Source organism: Kogia breviceps, chromosome 2 (assembly GCF_026419965.1).
Source record: "Kogia breviceps isolate mKogBre1 chromosome 2, mKogBre1 haplotype 1, whole genome shotgun sequence".
Lineage (NCBI taxonomy): Eukaryota > Metazoa > Chordata > Mammalia > Artiodactyla > Physeteridae > Kogia > Kogia breviceps.
In genome coordinates this window covers 110,277,737-110,300,126 of record NC_081311.1, presented here as the reverse complement: position 1 = coordinate 110,300,126, position 22,390 = coordinate 110,277,737, and the positions used below count along the sequence as shown (strand labels likewise).

General features: G+C 37.7%; 1 long non-coding RNA gene across 3 annotated transcripts in view; it reads left to right on the top strand.

Annotated features, from left to right (window-relative positions):
* LOC136793593 (uncharacterized) overlaps positions 1 to 22,390 on the top strand; it is a 179,705-nt gene that overhangs the window by 149,995 nt on the left and 7,320 nt on the right. For 2 of the 3 annotated variants that reach the window (XR_010839104.1, XR_010839105.1), the window contains exons 3-4: positions 1,909 to 2,089; positions 2,564 to 3,003. This is a non-coding gene — a long non-coding RNA (uncharacterized lncRNA). Of the gene's footprint in view, positions 1 to 1,908; positions 2,090 to 2,563; positions 3,004 to 22,390 lie in introns of those variants that run through there. The other variant, XR_010839106.1, reaches the window with a different exon arrangement.

Here is a 22,390-nt window from a genome sequence, read left to right as displayed (position 1 = left end):
ATACTAGAAATATTTTAAATAGGGCCATAAGATGGACTTTCCCTTAGACTTAACACCTACTGATGAGAGGACGGGCCAGAAACTAGAAAGGCAAAATTGTTTTGCCAATCAGTGATGTTTCAATTTCAGCTTAAGTTGTTTGGTACAAAAAGTGCCTCAGTTACTGCTAGTGATTGATGGGGGTTGTTTCTCAAGTGCTAAACTGTAAAACTATTTTATATAGCTGAAAGATATGGTAATTTTTTCCACTGATTTGGGAAAAAGAGAAGTTAAAAAAAATAAAATCTGAACTTGCAGAGTTATTTCTGTGGAAATGAAGAAAACAACTTAGGATATTAAGTATTAAAAAATTCACGCCCTGAATCTTGAAGCAATGATAAAAATGTATTCATATTCCTAGGTGGTGTGTTTTTCTTTCTCTCTCTCTCTTTTTTTGTCTATAATGAGATGCACCGAGTTTATTTGGGTTAGGTAAAACTCTCCACTTTCAAATGTAAGCTGGAAGGAAGCTCATTTTCTATGTTAATGTTAAAAAAGCGAGCAAATGCAATTCTGTGTTTTGAGAGACCTCTCAGGGCCACTGTGACCGGTTTAAAGAAGAGGAGGATATAGGTGATGATTTGACTGGGGGTGGCCCTAGCTTTCTGGGGAGGCGATAGGGATCGTTACTCCTTTGTCAAACTGGACAGAATCACATCCTGTTCCCTGTTTCCTGACCTTCTGCATATTCCCAAGATGCAATGTAGAACTCAGGAAAGCACTTGAACTATTTCAGTATCTAGTATTGTGTACCTTAAAAGAGCTCTACCCTTAAAGAGTTTCTTTGGAGGAAGCGTTGAAGGGTTTACAGTGTTGAAATCTCCTGTGAACGTGCAAGCATTTCAAGAACACTCTCTAAGTCTTTTTCTGAGCCTAGGCTCTAGGTAGGGCCTAAACAGCAAGGAAGGTTGTCCCTCACTTCCCTTTAGTACATACCGAATGCCTATGGTGAACCCAGTGTGGTGTGATGTGCTAGGAAATGAGATTACTAAGACTTGGTCTCTCATCTTCCAGGGAAGGATGGGGCAGGAATTGATCTGTGATATGTGTAAAGCAGGAATAAGACCCTAGAGAGAGTTGGGGCTTGAGAAAGTGAAAGATGCCTGCCAAATCCTTCAAATTCATTTGTTTAACAGTATTGTGCTGGCCAAACAAACAAGTCAGTGGCATGATTTTTGACCCCTGAGATGACCCTTTGCAACCTTTGACAGAGGGGCATGGGCTGAACAGTCAAGCCACTAACTCTAATACAGTACAATGTGGTGTGTGTTACAATAAATACAAGTATAAGATTAACTGCTGTGGAAGCAGGGAAGAGACAATGGTTAATTCTTCCTGGGGATATTTCACATGATCTCAGAAAAAAATGACATATGAACTTTTTTTCTGTTTTGAAACTAGTATTTATTGTGGGCTGACTGTGTTGACACTAGGCACACACTGTCACATATGATCGAAAGGAGGTTATTCAAGAGGCAGGAAAGCCCAAGTAAAAGCTGGGGGATTTCAATGTGTGGAGAACGACATTCCTGGAGGCATGTTGCAAAAGTTTTTTGTATCTTTGGAGGCAGCACTTGGTCACTCAGCAGCTTCAGGAGGTTACGTGGGGAGAAAGTATACAGGAAGAAGACAGTGAGCAGAGGACAGGACTTTGGGGAGTGGTCACAGGGCTGAGGAAAGGAATCCATTTAAGATGACTGAGAAAGAACAATCAGCAAGGATAGAAGGGAAACCAGGAGACAGTTTGGCTAAGCTAGCTTCCATAGAAAGGCTGCAAAGAGAGAGATGACCGTAAGTCCCCCAGCTTTTCTAACCCTCTCCGTCTAAGTACTGGACATGAGAGTAAAAATGCCATCTTGTATTTTCCAGGGTTGGTATGGTGGCTCTGATCCATGAATCATCAAGAACCCAACATCCTTGCCTCACTGCCCTACTGTCTTTAGGGTGTTGCCCTCATCCTTATCGTCCAAGGTAGTGGTATGATGTTCCTGGCAGGAGGATGGGGGAAGGAAGGAAAAAGAAACAAAGGGTATGTCAGCTGACTCTTAAGGTAGGTTCCTGCAAAGTTATGGTAGATTCCTATACCAAAATTATATGTAATCATATCTTATTGATCAGATGTTAGTCACATGGCCTTACATTCCTGTAAGGAAGATTGAGAAATGTAATATTTATTCAGAGAAACCATGTATCCAGTAAAAACTTAAATTACTACTAAAGAAAAGCAGTGGTCTCTTCTACACCCAAACAATGATATTGGGGAGATGAGGATTTCACTGAAGTTCAGACATTCATAGAAAAGAGTAAGGGTATAAGGAAATTATAGCATTTTGTAAATAAAAGACAAAAAAGCACAGTTACAGTATTATCCCAAATTGTAAGAATTTGAGTTCCCTATCCACTTTACTGTAAAGCTTCCTAATATTTCCAGGAGTTTCTCTCCCTAAATATTTCTGAGGGTCCTTGGGTAGTATAAAAATATTCATGAACCATTTCTTACCATCTCTCATGCTTTTCCTACTAGGGGAGCAGAAACTGATGTTCTTGAGGATGAACACCATGATGACCACCCTTTCTGGTCCTCCATTACCACCATCAGGGGATCCAGAAATCTACCTCGATGGCTCTGTATTCCTTCCTTTCATGGATGCCAGTTGATTTATTGCAACGACAATATCTTCATAAGTGGTAAAATCTCTTTCAATTCAGAGACTCTCACTCTGCCGTGGCCCATGAAATACACTCATATTACCAAAATTAATTGTGCTAGTAGTAATTGAATTTTCAGTGGTGTATGTGGGCGGAATTAGTACTCTCACCTCACCCATAGCTTTGATAGACAGACATATTCATGCTTCCAAACTCCTTCTATCTTCTATGGCAGGGGTCCCCAACCCCCCTGGGCTGCACAGCAGGAGGTGAGTGGCAGGTGAACGAGCAAAGCTTCATCTGTATTTACAGCCACTCCCCATGGCTTGCATTATCTCCTGAGCTCTGCCTCCTGTCAGATCAGCGGAGGAATTAGATTCTCATAGGAGCGCGAACCCTACTGTGAACCTTGCATGTGGGAGATGTAGGTTGCATGCTCCTTATGAGAATCTAATGCCTGTTGATCAGAGGTGGAGCTGAGGCGGTGATGCTAGCTCTGGGGAGCGGCTTTAAATACAGATTATCATTAGCAGAGAGGTTTGCCTGACCAGAGACCATAATAAATCAATCGCTTGCAGACTCATATCAAAACCCTATCAGCGGGCTTCCCTGGTGGCGCAGTGGTTGAGAGCCTGCCTGCCGATGCAGGGGACACGGGTTCGTGCCCCGGTCTGGGAAGATCCCACATGCCGCGGAGCGGCTGGGCCCGTGAGCCATGGCCGCTGAGCTTGCGCGTCCGGAGCCTGTGCTCCGCAACGGGAGAGGCCACAACAGTGAGAGGCCTGCGTACCGCAAAAACAAAACAAAACAAAACGCTATCAGCGAGTAGCAAGTGAAAACAAGCTCAGGGCTCCCACTGATTATGCATTATGGTGCGTTGTATAATTATTTCATTATATATTACAATGTAATAATAGTAGAAATAAAGTGCACGATAAATGTGATGTGCTTGAATCATCCCTAAACCATATCTCCACTCCCCACTCCTGCCTCCATCCATGGAAAAATTGTCTTCCACGAAACCAGTTTCTGGTGCCAAAAAGGTTGGGGACTGCTGTTCTGTGGTAAGCTCCCTCCCAGGCATCCTATTACTCTTAGTTACAATTTGCCTTGGGCCAGACCCTTATCAGCTCAATGACTGATTTTAATATCTTTGAATGTCAATGGAGAGGAGTCATGGACTCATGGATTCAGCCCCCTTTTTCTCATAAACCTTACTTGTCCTTTATTCATTTGTTTTCACAAATAGTTACAAAGAAGAAGGCAAGTTGCTAGCCTGGCAGCATCCAACTATAAAATGAATGCACGTGAGTCTATTGGGAAAGGCATGATAGAACTTCATGGGTGAGCAGAGTCTAAGCCCTGGGTTCAGTCTGTGCCCTATGACAATAGAGGTAGAAAGAGAATTCCACAGGAGTTAGAGCAAGGGACTGGGAAAGAGCAGGCAGCAGGAAGTGGTGTGGCCAGGGAAGGAAAGGTCTGTGACAGGGATGATGAGATGTGATGGATACAGACAACGGACTAGAGAAGTATCCCTGTTGGGTGGTGATTATGCATCACAAAAAAAGGGATAGCATTCATGAACCTGACCACGGTCACCAGAAATGAGAGAATAAGACTGACAGGAAAATTGGGAGGATTCCTCGGTGATTTCCTTCCTTGGTTTTCCCCAAGGTCAGTAATATGTATGAACATTTTGAAACTGTTTCCACAAGTATGTTTTGTGGAATGCTTATAATTTATAATTAGTTAAATTTTAATATGAGTTCTAAGGAAATGACAGTTTCCCTGTGGTTTTAAAAAACTATGCTGTTAATCAACTGCTTTTGAATATATTTACCTGTATTCTGAAGGGATGTTAGAAATTCTCCCCACCCCCAATTATTTTCTTCTGTAAATGTACATTGTGTTTGTCTTGGGTCTTTAGAGTTTTAACCTTTCAATCGGGGTTAGTTAGCAAAGAAATTAATTACATTACATTCTGGAATAAAGGGATTGCATATGATTTCATTACTACATCCACACTTGTTAGAACGGTGGACATCAGAACCTACCGGCCTATTTTGTGGATAGAGAGGAGGGAGGAGTAGAGTATTAGCAGCAAAACAGGGTGCCCCAAAACTTGATTACTGACAACTTGTCATTGGCAAGATCACTACCACTCATGAGAGGTTCCTCATCAGGTCTGCAGAGCACAGCAACAGGGAATCCAGTATTGCCTTACATGGTATGTCTTGGTCCAGGCAGGTAGAGAAGGGGAGAGCTGGCTTCAAGAAGGGGAACTAAGGATGCAGGTATCAAAACTATAGTCTCTGAGGTGAGCTGGTAAGAGCAAGACAAGAGCCAGTCCTTAAAGGATACTAAAGGAGAGATGCAAGTGTACAAAATAAAGGGGAAAGGATCTTGATCATTACAACTGAATGATAAAGTCAGGGGTTGAAAGAACCATGAACTGAACTCATCTGTAAACTTCTCCATCAGTTTTAGAGGACTCGTCATCAAGTACAGGGAACTGGAGTGCATTGCGGATCCTAAGCCTTAGGGGATTGATTCCATTTTGCAGGACTGCAGTCACTCCATATTCACTTCTACTGGACTAAGCACCCTCAGACTGAAAACAGAGAACATACTCTCTAGTGCCTCTTCTCTCACTACATGGTTGTGCAGCTGTGATGGGAAAATAAAAAGACTAATTAGTATAATAATAAGTAATATTTGACTACAAGACTATGCTAAATGTTTCATATACTTTACCTCATTTAATTCTTAAATCCTAAAACCATTTACGTATTAGGAAACTGAAACAGAGGAACTGGGATTTCGGTTTTTCGTGAAGGCTCTTACCACTTGAGGTTTCTATACATAAAAATATCCTGTGCACCCATTGAAAAATCAGGCAACCAGTTTCTTACCCTACCTTCCTCAAAATCATGCAATTAAAAACTTATTTGACATTTTTGAGACTTCCTTTCATGTTGATTTTAGCTCATTAATAATTTTCAAGAGGAAGTTCCCTTGTATGGCTGTGATTTTGGACATCTCCAGTGGGGAATGTTTGTGGAGGAAATAATGCAGTATCGTAAATAACTATATAGCTCTCTGCTTCCAAGAGACCTTGGTTTAGATCTAGTTTTTCGTCATATCAGGTATGTGTCCTCAGGAAAGAATCATCTTCTCTTAAGTCATATTTTCTCATCTGTAAAATAGGGAATAATAAATAAAATAGGGATATTCTGAGTGTTAAATGAGATCATGTGCATAAGGAGACATGGTCCCTGATATATGCAGCTTAAAGTCTCGTAGGGGTGATAAACAGCAAACCAATAAAACCAAAACAGAAATGGAAGCCACTCATATAACATATATTAACAAATTTTAATGATTTGTGAAAAAACAATGACTTTATTTGAGATGCAAAGGTGGAAAGGGATATGATTCAAATTGTACTCATACTTTGTCTTAAATACAATATCAAGTGTTTGAAGGCTTTTAAGAAAAAGAATATCATGTGATTTTCACTTTAAATTGATCATTTTGGCTGCTCTGTGGAGGATGGATGGAGGGAGGAGGCCAAAAAAGGGCAAAAGCAGGGAGACCAGGTAAGCAATTAGAGTGAAAAGAGAGAAGTAGGTGGATTCAAGTAATATTTTGGAAGTTGAATTGATTGGATTTTATAACGGACTAGATATAGGAGTTAAGGACAAGTGATAAGATATTAACGATGATTCTCAGATTTCTGGCTTTACCAATTGAGGTTTGAAAGACTAGCGATGGAACAGATTTGGTGTGGGAGAAGGATGATCAAGAGTTCGATTTTGGTGCTGTTGAATTTTAGGAACATTTGAGATATTTAAGCAGATGTATAGAATAGGCAGCGGGCTGTCGTGTCTGAGATCTGTACTGGACATATACATTCAGGAAGCACCAGAATTTGTATATGGTTTCATAGCCATGAGAAAGGACGAGAGAAGAAATGTGTAGAGAAGCAAGTGGAAAAATGAGCCTAAAGATATCCCATATTAGAAGGTAGAGGAACTATTAAAAAAAAAAACTTGAGTGACAAAAATAGAAAGAAAGAAAATTAAGATCTATTGTCTATATTGCACAATTTTATACTTCAATAGAAAGTTTAATTTTCTACTATTTCTTACCTAGTTTTATCTTATTTGTCTAATAAAGTGAACATTTCTAGAAAGAGATTGTGATTCTTCTTTCTCTGATGCTTTATGTTGCAAAAGTCCAATAAATATTTTTGATTGAGAAAAAGAGATGATAAAATAAAGATTCTAACTTACATCAGAATACTGGAAGTCATCCTACCTTCCATATCAAATCCTTATAGTCTTTTAATAGACCATTAGGAAGATTTTAGCCCATCTCTCTGCGTAAGAGGGAAGGAAATTTTTCATAGCAAAACCATTTTCTTCCTTGTCTGCTTAAATAAGATATCTTATTTGTTAGTAGATTAAGGCCATTCAGTTGCAATAAAGACTCTAAATCAGAGGTTGACAAAATAGGCAAGTATCTGATTATGATTCTGGACCTATTCAATGGCTAATCAAAACTATAATCTTTACTTGATTACATTTAAGAGTGGTAACACTTCAGGTTTGTATCAGTTAATCATGAAACCAAAAAATCTATTAAAATACTTCATAGCCTTTGTACCAGCTGCCCACTAGTACAGTAATTACTGAAAGGCAAAAAGAAGAGTAGGGAGGAAGATTATTTCTAAGAGGATTTTAGTTTTAATACTGAGTTAAATTATGGCTACATGATTGTCAAGCCAGAGATCTACAGGAAAAATGAGAGATTTAGTAGAAGATAACTACTGAAGTTTAAAAGTAAGAAATATAGGCAGTCATGTTTATCACCTGACTGTGGTGATGCTCTCCCCTCTGGTTTTTCATCTATTTTACCTGGGGAACTGGACATTCATGCCTTTCGACTGAAAACAAACAAAAACAGAGCAAACAGACAAAAAACAAATCCCCAAACCCCATTCTTTGGATAACAAAAAACAAATCCCCAAACCCCATTCTTTGGATAACATCTATTGTATTGCTCTGGGTTGGTTCAAGTAAACTCCAAGGCATGTATGTTTTTCCTTTGATTTCTAACATTATAGTAAAAGGAGTCAGTAGATAATATTGTGTTTCTTAATATTTCTTAATATTTTAATGTAAGAATATAAAGCAAATATGTCCTATAATACTGTTTTCTGGATAATTATGGTTGACATGGAAAAATAAGAAGCAATATATGAATACTGGGAAAAAATGCAAACAATACCAAGCAATATAAAGTGAAAGTAAAAGCCTTCATCCCTCAAACCCAGCCTTTCTATTGAAGGCTTTTTTGAACAGTGCTTGTGTAGCTTTCAAAAGCATATATGTATATATTTCATTCATTCATTCATTCATTCAAAGAATACTATCAAAACATTTATTATGTGTTGATACATGCATAAATATATATGTATGTACACATATAATACAATGTATTATATGTATGACATACATATATGTGTATACATAATGTATTGCATATATAGTACATGCATATATGTATATGTAGTATATCTACAAGATATAAAGATGTGTGTGTATGTGTGTGTGCATTCCAAAAGCTACTAAAAATGATTTTCAGTTACTGAGATTATCTGCACACCAAAGATTTTTCTGTGTAGATAAGCTTATGCATTTTTCCCTCTATTTCAAATATTTTTCTTACCTTCTTTTCTTTTTCCTTTCCATCCTTCCTTCCTCATTTCCATATTTGCAAATGATTCATGATATAATAGACATCATTGTTTTCTAACTAATTTCCTAATTATGCCTCTAATTTTCATCTTAAGTGTGATTTTAAAATATTTTTTGTAATATTAATGATATCATAGTGGTTTTGGAGCCAAGATACCTGAGTTCAAGCCTCAGTTTAACAACTTATTAGCTGATGACTTTGAACAAGTTTTTCTGAGTCTTTGTGACTCGGTTTCCTTGTCTATAAAATGGAGGTAATAATAGTGCTGATCCCAGAGGATTGTTGTGAAGATTAAGTGAGCACCTAGAAAATGACTAGAACAAAGTGCTCAGTATGTCAATACATGTTAGCTCGTGGTATTTTCCTTCCAGTCTCACGTGCTAAAGATCTTTTATGTTGTTGCTTGAAACGATGTAATATGGGTTTGAATTTATTAGTTGCTGTAGTGAATCTCTGCTTCCTTTTTATCTGCTCTGCATTTTTTGCTTTTGGAAGAATTCTACCTTAAACAAAGCCAGTTGTCCTACTTATAAATTCATCTAATCATTACTTTGCCTAAACTAAAACCCCCTTGATATTTTTACTTTTATATTTTTATTGAGGTAACATTGGTTTATAACATTATATAAGTTTCATGTGTACAGCATTATATTTCTGTTTCTGTATGCACTACAGCATGCTCAACCACCAAAAATTTAGTTTCTGGCTGTCACCATACAGTTGATCCCCTTTACCCATTTCACCCCCTCCCTGCCCCTTCTCCTCTGGTAACCACCAGTCTGTTCTCTGTATCTATGGGTTTGTTTTTGTTTGGTTTGTTCATTTATTTTGTTTTTGTTTGTTTTTATATTCCACATATGAGTGAAATCATATGGAATTTGTCTTTCTCTGTCTGAAGTCTTATTTCACTTAGCATAATACTGTCAAAGTCCATTCATGTTGCAAATGGCAAGATTTCATCTTTTTTATGACTGACTAGTATTCCTCTGTGTGTGTGTGTGTGTGTGTGTGTGTTTGTGTGTGTGCGTGTGTGTTTTGGCATCAGCTTTACATTCCAGCACCATTTTATGTCTTATACTTATTTTGCTTTGTTCTTTCTTACACACTTAATTTATATTATTTTAGTAAAATATGCATGTTCTTATAAAGCAGATTTAATCAGTTTTGAACAGGATGAGGTTATCAATTAATTACAGATTAATAAAAATAAATTAAACAATTTAATTGAAAAATTAGGGATAAAGTAAATTAAGACAAGCGATTAGGTTATAAATGACTTTGCAATTGGCAAGAGGGTTTTTATCATTATTAAAAAACAACAAACATCCCATGGAAGATAAAATCCTGTGGGGAGAGAACTTTGTTAAACTGGAAAATACGTCTTCATTTTGTTCATTTGTGGTTCAAACCTGTTCGAATGTGAATGTGGAGAGGAAGGAAAGGCAATGCCAAAGGAATAAATGAATAAATAGGTGTATAGTATTAATATAAGAAAGAGATAAAGATATTCAAGATAGTTTTAGCTGCCCACTGGGTGGTCCTCGATACATTCTGAAATCACTTGCATATCCCCAAGGGACTAGCTGACATCAGCATTAGGCATCCTAGGTAACACTTTCCAGGTCGATAGGAAAGGTGTTGAAAAGTTTTGTCAGAACCACATAATAGCTGAATCCCTCCCCTGTCTGTGATTGTGTCTCATCACACTGGACTTTAGGTTTCTGAATTCTCATGGAGGTGACTCTCGCGGTCATCTGAAGAACCCCATTATTCACTTTTTAATTACTTACCCAAATACCACCTCCCGGAATAGGGGCTCCATCTGAAGACTGAAGCCTGGGCACATCCATGGATACTATGTTAGCCTCGTAGCCTGTGTAGGACAGATGAGGCTGGTTATGAGGATTTAGAACAGACCTCAGGATAGTCTATCTGCCTGAGTCAGCAGATAGGTCAGTCCTTCAGGCCCCAAGGGAAGGCTCAGCCAGGCAGGTGGTAAATGGCCAGGGAGATTTCTGCAGGGCTGTATTTCTTTGGGACTGGAAGGCAGATGACCTTTAGATTCCTGAGAAAGTTCCTCATAAGTAGTATATTATGAATTTACTGCACCAAATTCCCCTTTTCCTCCTAAGCACTCAGCTAGAAACTCCTCCTTTACTGAACTCATAAAATTTTCACTAATGGATGGAACTAATTGTCCCCTAGTTTCCAACCCAGGTTCTGATGCCTCTACTTTTTCCTATTACAGGTAGGATTGGGGCCAAATCATTATAGATGGTGCCAAGGTGTCCAGTCACATACTTGAGGGGTCAGGGAGTGTCTCTTTTCCCTTTGAAACATACAAATCAATTTATATCTTAAAACCACACTTAAAAAGAGGTTTGTTTTGAAGTGCTACAGAAAGCCACAGGTGTTTCCTTTAAGCACTGTTTCCTCTCAGTTTTATAAACTCTCTGGTATGAAGCTCTGGTATAATTAAGAAATAATACTGGTTTTATGGTCATGGAGTCCCTAGCATAAAAAACCATTTCCTTGGATTTGTTCATTTGTTAGGGTTTTTTTTTCCCCTCCTAATTTTAAAGTAGGAAAGAAGGGAAAATCAAGAATATCAGCATTTAAGCACACCATTGCTCAAATTTTGAATTTGGCATGAGGTCGAGCAGTGTCTTCAGGTAAAGGGGATGAAGGGGGAAGGGCAATATAAACATAATCTGAATTGCTTGGGGGAACTTTTAAAAATGTAATATCCATTTTTTCTATCCCTTATCATTTGAGAAGGAGAAATGAGGAAAAGAATAGTAGTGGTGAGCAAGTACTTCTTGTCTTCTGGTTAGAAAGCATTTGACACTTTGAGATAAGATATTTGCTGATTTGTAAATGTTGTTTGTGTTGGGCTCATTTGTGTTCAGATGCATTCATGCTTGAATATCACTGGATGCGGGGGTGGGAGGGGGGAGCAATCCCTGCAGGCTGTGCTTCCCAGGCTCTTGTGTCAGCTGATTCCCACTTGGGTTTGGCCAATGAGAGGCACTGACGGGAGGTCAGAGGAAGGGTGAAGGGGAAAGGCCAAGGTATTTCTCCCCATCTCTCTGACTCAGGCAACATGGCTTTCTCAGTGACTGAGTCTCTTCCACCCCTCTCGTTCTCAATGGATACATCTCCCATGGTTTTAAGTTCCTCCAGGTAATGCTGGCTGTAGGGCTTCAGTAACCTTCCTCCTCTAGGCCCCTTGCTGCTAATCATCAGGTTGCCTCACCATCACCTCCCTGTTTGTCTTTCAGCTCTTTCGTCACCTGGGAACCAATTCCCTGTATTGCTTCCACTGTTTTCAATACTTAACGTCATTTAAAAATTTTCCTGTTTTAAGCTCAATGATATGCCATTATCGCACTTAACTTTTGCATAAAATAAACTGAAAAGTGTAACTAGACCTTCTGTACTAGTTAATATCCATTCAGTCACAAGATGGAGACAACCAACCAAAACTTGCTTAAGGCAAAATCGTACATTTAATGGTTCTCATAACTAAAAGACCAAGGATTGTAGACTGATTTGGAGGTCTCATGGTGTTACCAGACTTCATCTCGCTGGGTTGATTTCTTGTTTGTTTTGTTCCCTCTGGATTGACATCATTCTCAGTCTTAGTCTCACTTGATCATAATACAAACTCCAAAAAGAGAAAAAAAATTACTTTCCCAACAGCTAGCAGCCTCCTGGAGGTGGCCAGTCTCAGTGCTGGGTCAGGTCCTCTGGCTCTGCCCACTTCATTGATGAAGAAACCTCTACCAGTCCCAGATTTGATCCACTTTCTGTCCAGTGCATAGAGCCAGGCTCCATCCTGTCCTGGTCCAGTTTTTCTGCTTACTGACTTCATCAGAATGATGCTTCTCTTTGAAGATGTTGACAGAGCTTGTCATGTGATTTGTAAAGTTCAAACAAAGCCTTAGGAAATGAAAAGAACTGTAATTCCTAATGGTCACTAATGGTTTGTAATGGATACATAACCCATCAGGCAATGAAGTAAGTGAATAACCATTTTGTTTTGAAATGTAAATAGAGGCTTTGGTAATTATCCATCCCTAGTAGGAATCAAAGGTGTATTTAAACCTCAGTGTAATATGAATTTACCAAAAGAAAGTCCACAAATCTGGAAGCAGAAAAACCAGGCAATAAGACTGGTGACATTTTAGTGGGGCTTTAAATAGCACTCTTTGCTTCCTCTCTTGAGTTTTGAATAAATTTATGTAAATAGGCAAAAGAGTCAGAAAGACAGAGAATGAAATATTATTTTTATTATTGGAAAGGCTGAAATGGTCTTTCCAAAACAGACATACTCACTGAGGACTATTGCTTTATACTTTTGAGTCCCCAAATAGGGAATGAGATGGACTTTCAGAACTGCTTCTAGAAAATAGGTCTTGGTCTGACCCCTTCATGGTTGCCCCCTGAAACAAGAACAGAGAAGAATGCTAGTTACCCCAGAGACAGGAGAAAGGTGAGCATACCCAACTGCTTTTCAGTTCCACTAATGAGATATCTATCAGTCTGCCATTCAGGAATGAGTAGAAATTATCAGGTGGGTAGATGCTTATATTTTCTGGGTTCAGGCTGAAATGCTGAGGTACAAATGAAAGGATCCCTCTCCAAATACCTGTGAAATATGTGTAACATTTTTTGATCTACGAAAGTTTTACCATTGGATAAAGGCTTTATAAATGTAATACATTAAAATGTGAAACATGCAGCAAACGATTCCCAAAAAATCAGCATAATGACTATCACTTAAGTGGGAATTCAATACCAAATCCGTAGTGGACTTAGCACAAAAATGATTGTGGATAATAGACCAAGCCATTAATATTATTGTATGGTGATTGTAAGAAGCACAAACAACCTTTTTTTGTAACTTTATTCTAGAAGCATTGTATATCAATCAAAAGAAATTATTTTCACATTAAATGTTATGGTTCTCCCACAAGGAATTTTTTTTTAACATCTTTATTGGAGTATAACTGTTTTACAATGGTGTGTTAGTTTCTGCTTTACAACAAAGTGAATCAACTATACATATACATATGTTCCCATATCTCTTCGCTCTTGCATCTCCCTCTCTCCCATCCTCCCTATCCCACCTCTCTAGGTGGTCACAAAGCACAGAGCTGATCTCCCTTCCCACAGGGAATTTAATGTGATTTTACATGACTAATGAAAGTGAAACCTGTATTTATGAAATAGAGGGGCAAGGCTATTGGTTGGGTAAGTACAACACAAACCAGAGAGGAAGAATCCTTAGGATCCTGCTTTCTTCCACTGGAATAATGAACAGAGATTAAGTCATTACCCCTTCAACTAAGACATTTTAATTTCTTCTCAGATTTCTGAAATGTGTTTTAATCCCTAGGAATGATTGCCATAAAATTAAATATGTTGGGTGGAGAAGTAAGGTGTATTTTGCAGTGAGCATGCCACATTTTCAACATGGCTCAGATCTCATTGCTTACAAAAAGCCTTGTCTACATTTAAGAATAGCTCAGGTTTGTGTTAGTCTTTCTGTTGTTGGCAGTCTTTTTAGAATAACTTTTTATTTTGAAATAACCTCAAACTTAGAGAAATTTTTAAAACAATATAGAGAACTGCTGTATAACGTTTACCCATATGCTTTGATTGTTAACTTTGTTTTATAAATTTATTTTATTTATTTACTTATTTATTTTTGGCTGCGCTCAGTCTTTGTTGCTGTGCGTGGGTCTTTTTCTCATTGTGGCGAGCAGGGGCTTCTTACTGTGGTGGCTTCTCTTGTTGCGGAGCACGGGCTCTAGGCGTGCGGGCTTCAGCATTTGTGTCATGTGGGCTCAGTAGTTGTGGCTTGCGGGCTCTAGAGCGCAGGCCTAGTAGTTGTGGCATGCGGGCTTAGTTGCTCCGCAGATGTGGGATCTTCCTGGACCAAGGCTCGAACCTGTGTCACCTGCATTGGCAGGTGGATTCTTAACCACTGCACCACCAGGGAAACCCTGATTTTTAGTATTTTGTTGAATTTGTTTTATCATTCCCCCCCCTTCCCCATCTCTTCATATTTCTTTACATATACCTATATTTCTATGTAAATTTTTCTGTGCCATTTGAAATTTGCACAATATGATGCCTCTTTATCCTAAATATTTTAGTGCACATTCCTTAAGAACAAGAACATTCTCTTACATACCCATAGTGCAATTATCAAAATTGGAAAATTAACTTTGATACAATATTATTATCTAATCTATGGATCTTATTCAAATTTTGCTAATTGTCCAACTACTGTCTTTTACATTGTTAGGCTTTTTGTTCTGACTCTCCCAGACTTTAGACAAAGTGTAAGTACAGAAAGCAAGAGGCACCACTTAGTGAGACATCGATAGCCTTTCCTATGTTTGAATTGCTTGTTCTCTTGTGTAAATATAAACTTTGACCTGCAAAGGAAGTCTCCTAAGACTTACTTTCATAGATGCTTTCCTAGCACCTCTTCTAAGTCACAGCTAATGTTAAATAGCAGACCAAGACCTCCAGTTTCCTTAAAGACTTTCCACCAATTTCTGACCTCCCCCACGCATGGTCCTGCAAGTACTTCCTAGCAATCACTCCATCCTTGTGTGAGGATTCTGCCATTATTCTTTTCTAATCATCTTTGGTTCCCCGGTGGTATCAGCCCTTCAACCTGCAACATCTTACTGCCGATGTTGGTCCTTAGATTTTGTTGCTTCCTATTAATGATTTTGAGAGATTTCACTGGGATGTGTGATCTCACAGAATTTGGATAAAACCTGATGTTGTGATGTCCTCTAATTCTCTGTCCAATATACAGTAAGTTTCCACAGTCTTTTGTCTTCCCAGTCAATCCTCCATCTCCTCCAAGACATTGCCATCCCATTAGAGCTCTAAGCCAGTCCTTTGGGCCCAAGACTCCTAATTCACTCTAAGCTTTCACCATCTCTATTTATCTTACCAGGATGAGTCTGGTCTCTTTCATCTTCTCAGGCTTGTGATGCTGATCATGGGGGAATGGCCTGTGTGTCTGCACATTGTAGAAAATACATAAAAACTCATGTGTACACACACACACACATATGCCATGTGAATAGACTTAACTGAGACTCACACTGCTAGCATCAGAACCTATCATAGTTCATGTGAGGCAGGAGTTGGAGTCAAGATCAGACAGCTGGTCTAATCTTCTTGCAGATAGCCACCCCCAATCTCAGGATACATATATAAAATTAAGCTATCATTTGACAGCAAGCTAGAGTGAGTCGGCTGTTAGCAGGACAGGCAGAAGATTAGCTTGTGAGTCACAGAGCTTGGAAAACTAGGTCCTCAATGCTTCTCTGTTGAATAAATGATAGATAGGATAAAAAGCACTTAATTTAAATATGCTAGGGCTAGCTCCAAGAAATTAGTTAGAGCATCTCAAACAAAATGCCTGCCTGAAACTTTAGTAAGATTCTTCTGAATAACCCTTGTTAGGTTAGCAAAAGTCCAAGAGATAAACAGAGAGTAAAGCTTTCAATGCTCATGAGAACACAAGTTACAGTATTTTTATTAAAGTCATATAATTATAACTATTAAAAAAACTAGATACATATTGACCACTAAGTACCTATATTCACGTGCTTAGAAAGGGATTTTTAATTGAGTACTACAACTTGGCCTAGATAAACACCCTCATTTCCATATAGTTATTTTAAATTGCTACTTAAATTCCGCTCAGTCTGGTTTTCTTCCTAGAAGTCAGAGGTCCTACCTGTCGTTCTTTTTCTCCCCCAACAAGGGTAACTAGTTACACTTATTTTTATTTCTTAATTTTTGTATTATGTAAGTTTCAAGTGTATAGCATCATAATTTGACATCTGTATGCACTATGAAATGATCACCATCACAAATGTAGTTTCCATCCATCACCATACAATTGACTCTTTCACCCATTTCATCCACACCCAACCCCTATCCCCTCTGGTAACCACTAGTCTGTTCCCTCTATCTATGAGTTTGTTATTGTTTTATTTTGTTTGTTTCTTTGTTTTGTTTTTTTTAGATTCCACCTATGAGTGAAATAATATAATATATTTGTCTTTCTGCATTTGACTTATTTCACTTAGCATACTACCTTTAAAGTCCATCCACATTGTCACAAATGGCAGGATTTCATTCTCTTTTATGGCTGAGTAATATTCCGTTGTGTGTACCACATCTTCCTTATCCTTTCATCCATCAGTGGACACTTAGGTTGTTTCCATATCTTGGCTATTATCAATAAAACTGAAATGAACATAGGGGTGTATATATCCTTACGAATTAGTGTTTTGTGTTTTTCATATTTCTTTTTCAATACCCAGAAGTGGAATAGCTGAGTCATATGGTTTCCCTGTCATTCTTATAAAGGCAGCAATGCTACAGAGCTTTCTACATGAATGACTGTGCTATCTGTTTGGCCTTATCTATATTACTGTGTCTGACCTATTTGGTGCTTCTCATGCTTCTGACTACTGGATTTCTTAGAAATTTTCTCTCTTTAACTCTCCACTTGACTTTACAGAAGGAACCACAGATCTCCTGATGTGGACTCTCTGGTTCTCTTTGGTTGATTGATTTGATTTTTTTTTAATTAGTAAGATTTATTTATTTATCTGGTTGTACCGGATCTTAGTTGCAGCAGTGGGCTCCTTAGTTGTGGCATGCGAATTCTTGGTTGCATGATGCATGTGGGGTCTAGTTCCCTGACCAGGGATCGAACCCGGGAGCCCTGCATTGGGAGCACATAGTCTTAACCACTGCACCACCAGGGAAGTCTCCAAGATTTATTTTTTAGAGTGATTCTAGGTTCACAAAAAATTGAGGGGAAAGTAGAGAGAGTTCCAACACCCCCCTACCATCCCCACCACCAATATTCCAGATTAGTGTGGTGCATTTATTACAATCCATGAAACAGCATGTATACAACATTATCAAACAAAGCCCATAGTTTACATTAGGGTTCATTCTTGCTGTTGTTCATTCTATGGATGTTGACAAGTGTGTAATACATATACCTACTATTTGAGTATCCTACAGAGTAGTTTCACTTCCCTAAAAATTCCCTGTTCCCCACCTATTCATCCTTCCCTACCCCTACCCCCTGGCAATTACTCAACTTTTTACTCTTTCCATAGTTTTGCCTTTTCTAGAATGTCTTATAATTGAAATCATACAGTATGTAGTACTTTCAGATTGTGTTCTTTCACTCAGTAGTATACATTTAAGGTTCTGCCATGTCTTTTCATGCCTTGATAGCTCATTTCTTTTTAGTGCTGAATAACAGTCCATTGTCTGAGTGTACCACAGTTTCTTTATCCATTCACCTACTGAGGGACACTTTGGTTGCTTCCAAGTTCTGGCAATTATGAGTAAAGCTGCTATAAACGTTCCTGTTCAGGTTTTTGTGGATATAATTTTTCAACCCAATTTGGGTAGATACCAAGGAGCACAATTGCTGGATTGTGTGTTAAGAATAGGTTTGGTTTGGTAAGAAACTGCCAAACTTTCTTCCAAAGTGGCTGTATCATTTTGCATTCCCACCAATGATGAATGAGAGTTCCTGTTACTTCATATCCTCACTAGCATTTGGTGTTGTCTGCGGCTTGGATTTTAGCTATTGTTATTTTAATGTGCAATTCCTTAATGAAGTATGATGTTGAACATTTTTTCATATGTTTATTTGTCATCTGTACTTCATCTTGGTTGAGGTGACTGTTCAGAACTTTTGCCCATTATTAAACTGGGTTGTTCATTTTCTTATAGTTGAGTTTATTGTATATTTTGAATAACATTTCTTTATCAAATATGTCTTTTGCAAATTTTTTTCCCCAGTCTGTGTTGTGTCTTCTCATTCTCTTAACAGTGTCTTTCACAAAATGGAAGTTTTTAATTTTAATGACGTCCAACTTGACAATTTTTTCTTTCATGGATTAAGACTTTTGTGTACTATCTAAAAAGTCTTTGCCAAACCTAAGGTCATCTAGATTTTCTTCTATGTTATCTTCGGGGAGTTTTATAGTTTTGTGATTTACATTTAAGGCTGTGTTCCATTTTGAGTTAATTTTTGTGAAGGGTGAATGGTGTAACGTTTATATCTGTTTTTTTCTTTTTTGGTATGTGGATGCCGAGTTATTCCACCAGTATTTATTGAAAAGACTGTCCTTTCTCCATTGAATTGCTTTTGATCCTTTGTCAAAGATCAGTTGACTATATGTGCGTGGTCTGTTTTGGGGCTGTTTATGCTGTTCCATTGATCTGTTTATTTATTCTTTTACCAGTACCCCACTGTCTTTGATTACCGTAGCTTTACAGTAAATTTTGAAGTTGGGTAGTATAGTGCCTCAGCTTTGTTCTTTTCCTTCAATATTGTGTTGACTATTCTGGGTCTTTTGTCTCTCAATGTAAACTTTAGAATCAGGGAGCGCCCTAGTGGCCTAGTGGTTAGGATCCCAGGCTTTCACTGCCAGGGCCCAGGTTCAATCCCTGGTCTGGAAACTGAGATCCCACAAGCCACACAGTGAGGCCAAAAAAAAAAAAAAAAAAAAAACACTTTAGAATCAGTTTGTCAATCAATCCTAAAATAACTGTTTGGGATTTTTATTGAGGTTACATTGAACGCTTATATCAGTTTGGGAAGAACTGATATCCTAACAATATTGAAACTTCCTTTCCATGAACATAGAATATATCTCTATTTTTAAAGTTCTTCTTTGATTTATTTTATTAGAATTTGGTAGTTTTCCTCATCTAGATCTTATATATATATTTTGTTAAATTTATACCTAAATATTTTTTTTCTCTCTCTTTAATGTAAATGATATTGTGATTTTAATTTCAAATTTCAATTGTTCATTGCTGGTATATAGGAGAGCAATTAATTTGCATATTAACTTGGTATCCTGAAACCTTGCTAGAATTGCTTATTAGTTTCTGGAGAGTTTGTGGTTGTTGTTGTTCTTTGAAATTTTCTACATAGATAATCATGTCATCTGCAAACAAAGACAATTTTATTTCCTTCTTCCAAATCTATGTACCTTTTATTTCCCTTTCTTGTCTTACTGCTTCATCTTGGATTTCCAATACAATGTTGAATAGGAGTGGTGTGGGGACAGCCTTGCCTTGGTTCTGACCTTAGTAGGAAAGCATCTAATTTCTTATCATGTACAATGAGATGTTAGCTGTTAGTTTTTTGTAGATATTCTTTATCAGGTCAGGGAAGTTCCCCTCTTTTTATAGTTTGCTGAGAGTTTTTTTCATGAATAGATGTTAGATTTTGTCAAATGGTTTCTCTGCATCTATTGACAAGATCATGTGATTTTTCTGCTTTAACTTGTAGATGCGATGAATTATATTATTTGATTTTTGAATGTTAAACCAGGCTTGCATACCTGGAATAAATTTCATTTGATCATAGTGTAAAATTCTTTTTATATATGTTGGATTCAATTTGCTAATACTTTGTTGAGGATTTTTGCATGTATGTTCATGAGAGAGATTGATCTATAATTTCCTTTCTTGTAATATCTTTGTAAGGTTTTGGTATTAGGACAGTGTTGGCTTTATAGAATGATTTAAGAAGTATGTCCTCTCCTTCTATCTTCTGGAGGAGATGGCAGAGAATTTGTATAATTTTTCCTTGAATGTTTGGTAGAATTCATCAGTGAACCCATCTGGGCTTTGTTTCTTTTCTTCTCATAGTTTAGAATATTCTTGAAGAGAGAGATGAAGGCCATCAATTTAGGGGTTCAGTCCTCTTCCAATTAATATCAATATTGACCTTTGTTACGTTTAGTGGCAATCTACTGATATGTCACATGCTGCTCTAAAATCTATCTTAAAAAAGAAAAAATCCCTACATGTTTTGCAATTAAGTTCCCCCTCTCCTCTCATCTAAATGGACTTAGAATTTCTGTTTCAGGCTTCTGATCAAAATGTTTACTTTTGGTTCATTCTGGACCTGAGTCTTTGAAGACGGAAGTTATTTATTTATTCTTCCAGTTTTATTAAGATATAATTGACATATAGCACTGTATAAGTTTAAGATGTACAGCATAATGATTTGACTTACATACATCATGAAATGATTATCAAAATAATTTTAGTGAACATCCATCATCTCACATAGATACAAAATTAAAGAACTAGAAACAAATCATTTTCTTGTGATGAGAACTCTTAGGATTTATTCTCTTACTAACTTTCATATATAACATATAACAATGTTAATGATATTTATCGATTGTACATTACATCCCTAAGTACTTATTTATCTTATAACTGAGAATTTATATCTTTTGACTGCCTTCGTCCTATTCCCTCTTACCAAGAGACAGACAGGCTCAGCAATATTTTTTAAACCACTTACTAATGAAGCCATTATGGCTGTAAGGTCAGACTCCTTTGGGTGAGCTGTCCTTTGTACCAGGATAAATCCAGCCTGTGACTGCATATGAGTGCTTACTACACTGTAATTTAGGACTAATAGGGTAGTTTCCTATTTACTGTATTCTTACGACATATAAGGCGTGTTATATACAACATCTCATTTACCCTTACAGCAACCCTATATTCTTCATTGTTCAAATGAGGAAAATAAGGCTGTGGTTACAAAGCTTGCCTCACATCACACAATGACAAAGTCAGAATTTAGACTCAAGTCTGTCTGACTCCAGCCCATGTTTCTAATGACTATGGTATATAACCTCATTTAATAAGTAAGTATCAAGTACCTCAAATGCCAGATACTACTATGGTATGATACAAAGTTTTGCTAACTTTGTATCTATTCTTTTATGTATCTATTCTTTGGATCTATTCTTTTATGATACTATAATTTAATTAGAGATATGGAGAGTTACAAATGAAGTACTGTAAAACACAAGGAAGGAAAAAAGGATAAGTCTGCATTGGTTAAAGAAGACATCATGGAGATCATGATGCTTGGTCACATGTTTATATGGAGGACAGAGACATGGATATGGAAGGCCATTGCAGGATGGCACAGAATGAGCAAAGATGAAAGTAAATGAGCAAAATGTGCATTCAGCTGTATGTAGCTTCATGAGAGAAAGGTCTGTATTTTATTTCTGAATACAAAGTACCTGATGTAATGCGTAATAATCAGGTATCCAATGAATGTTTGTGGGTTGAGACATTGAGGAATTGTGCCTAAAGGAGAAGGGGTTTGGGTTGAAGGGTGAAAAGAGAGAAGGTTGTAAAGGTAATTGGACTTAGACTCTAAACAGCTCTGAAGGTCCTTCCTAGCCCTAAAAAATATGCTTCTCTGAATTGTCAGCTTATAGCATAAGAATTGACTGGTTATGAAATACAGAACCATTGACTATTTTGGAGGAGGGCACAATGAAACAGGCATTGGAAAAAATAGACTGAGATGGGAGAGAGGAAGACGACATGGAAACTAATTAGTAAGACAATTGCAAAAATCTAGTTATGAGGCAAAAAAGAGTATCTCCCAGCTTAATAACAAGAAAAAGCCAGACAGACTACAAGATCTTAACTTTTGCTAATGCCATCAGAGTGGTGAGTTCACAGGGTAGCTAATTAGTCTGAAATCTAAGAAAATACAGGTGTCTCCAAGAAGCTGGAAAGTGAGCATTGGCTTACCTGTGTCAAAGTGTGGGCAGAATTAGGGCTGCCATACAGGTGAGTAAGAAGCATTCAGCTAAAATTTTAAGGAATTGCTAAATAGACCCCTCTGAGCTGCAGACACAGTGGGGGCTGGCCCTCACTTGTAGGCTCTTCTCCATGTCTCTCCATGGGGTGCTCTAGAGAAAGATTGGAAGAAAGATGAGAGATCTGGGAAAGACTCCCAGGAAAGGGTTGAATCCTGGATGAGACCTTTGTCTCCCATGGTACAAAAGCCTGAGGCCAC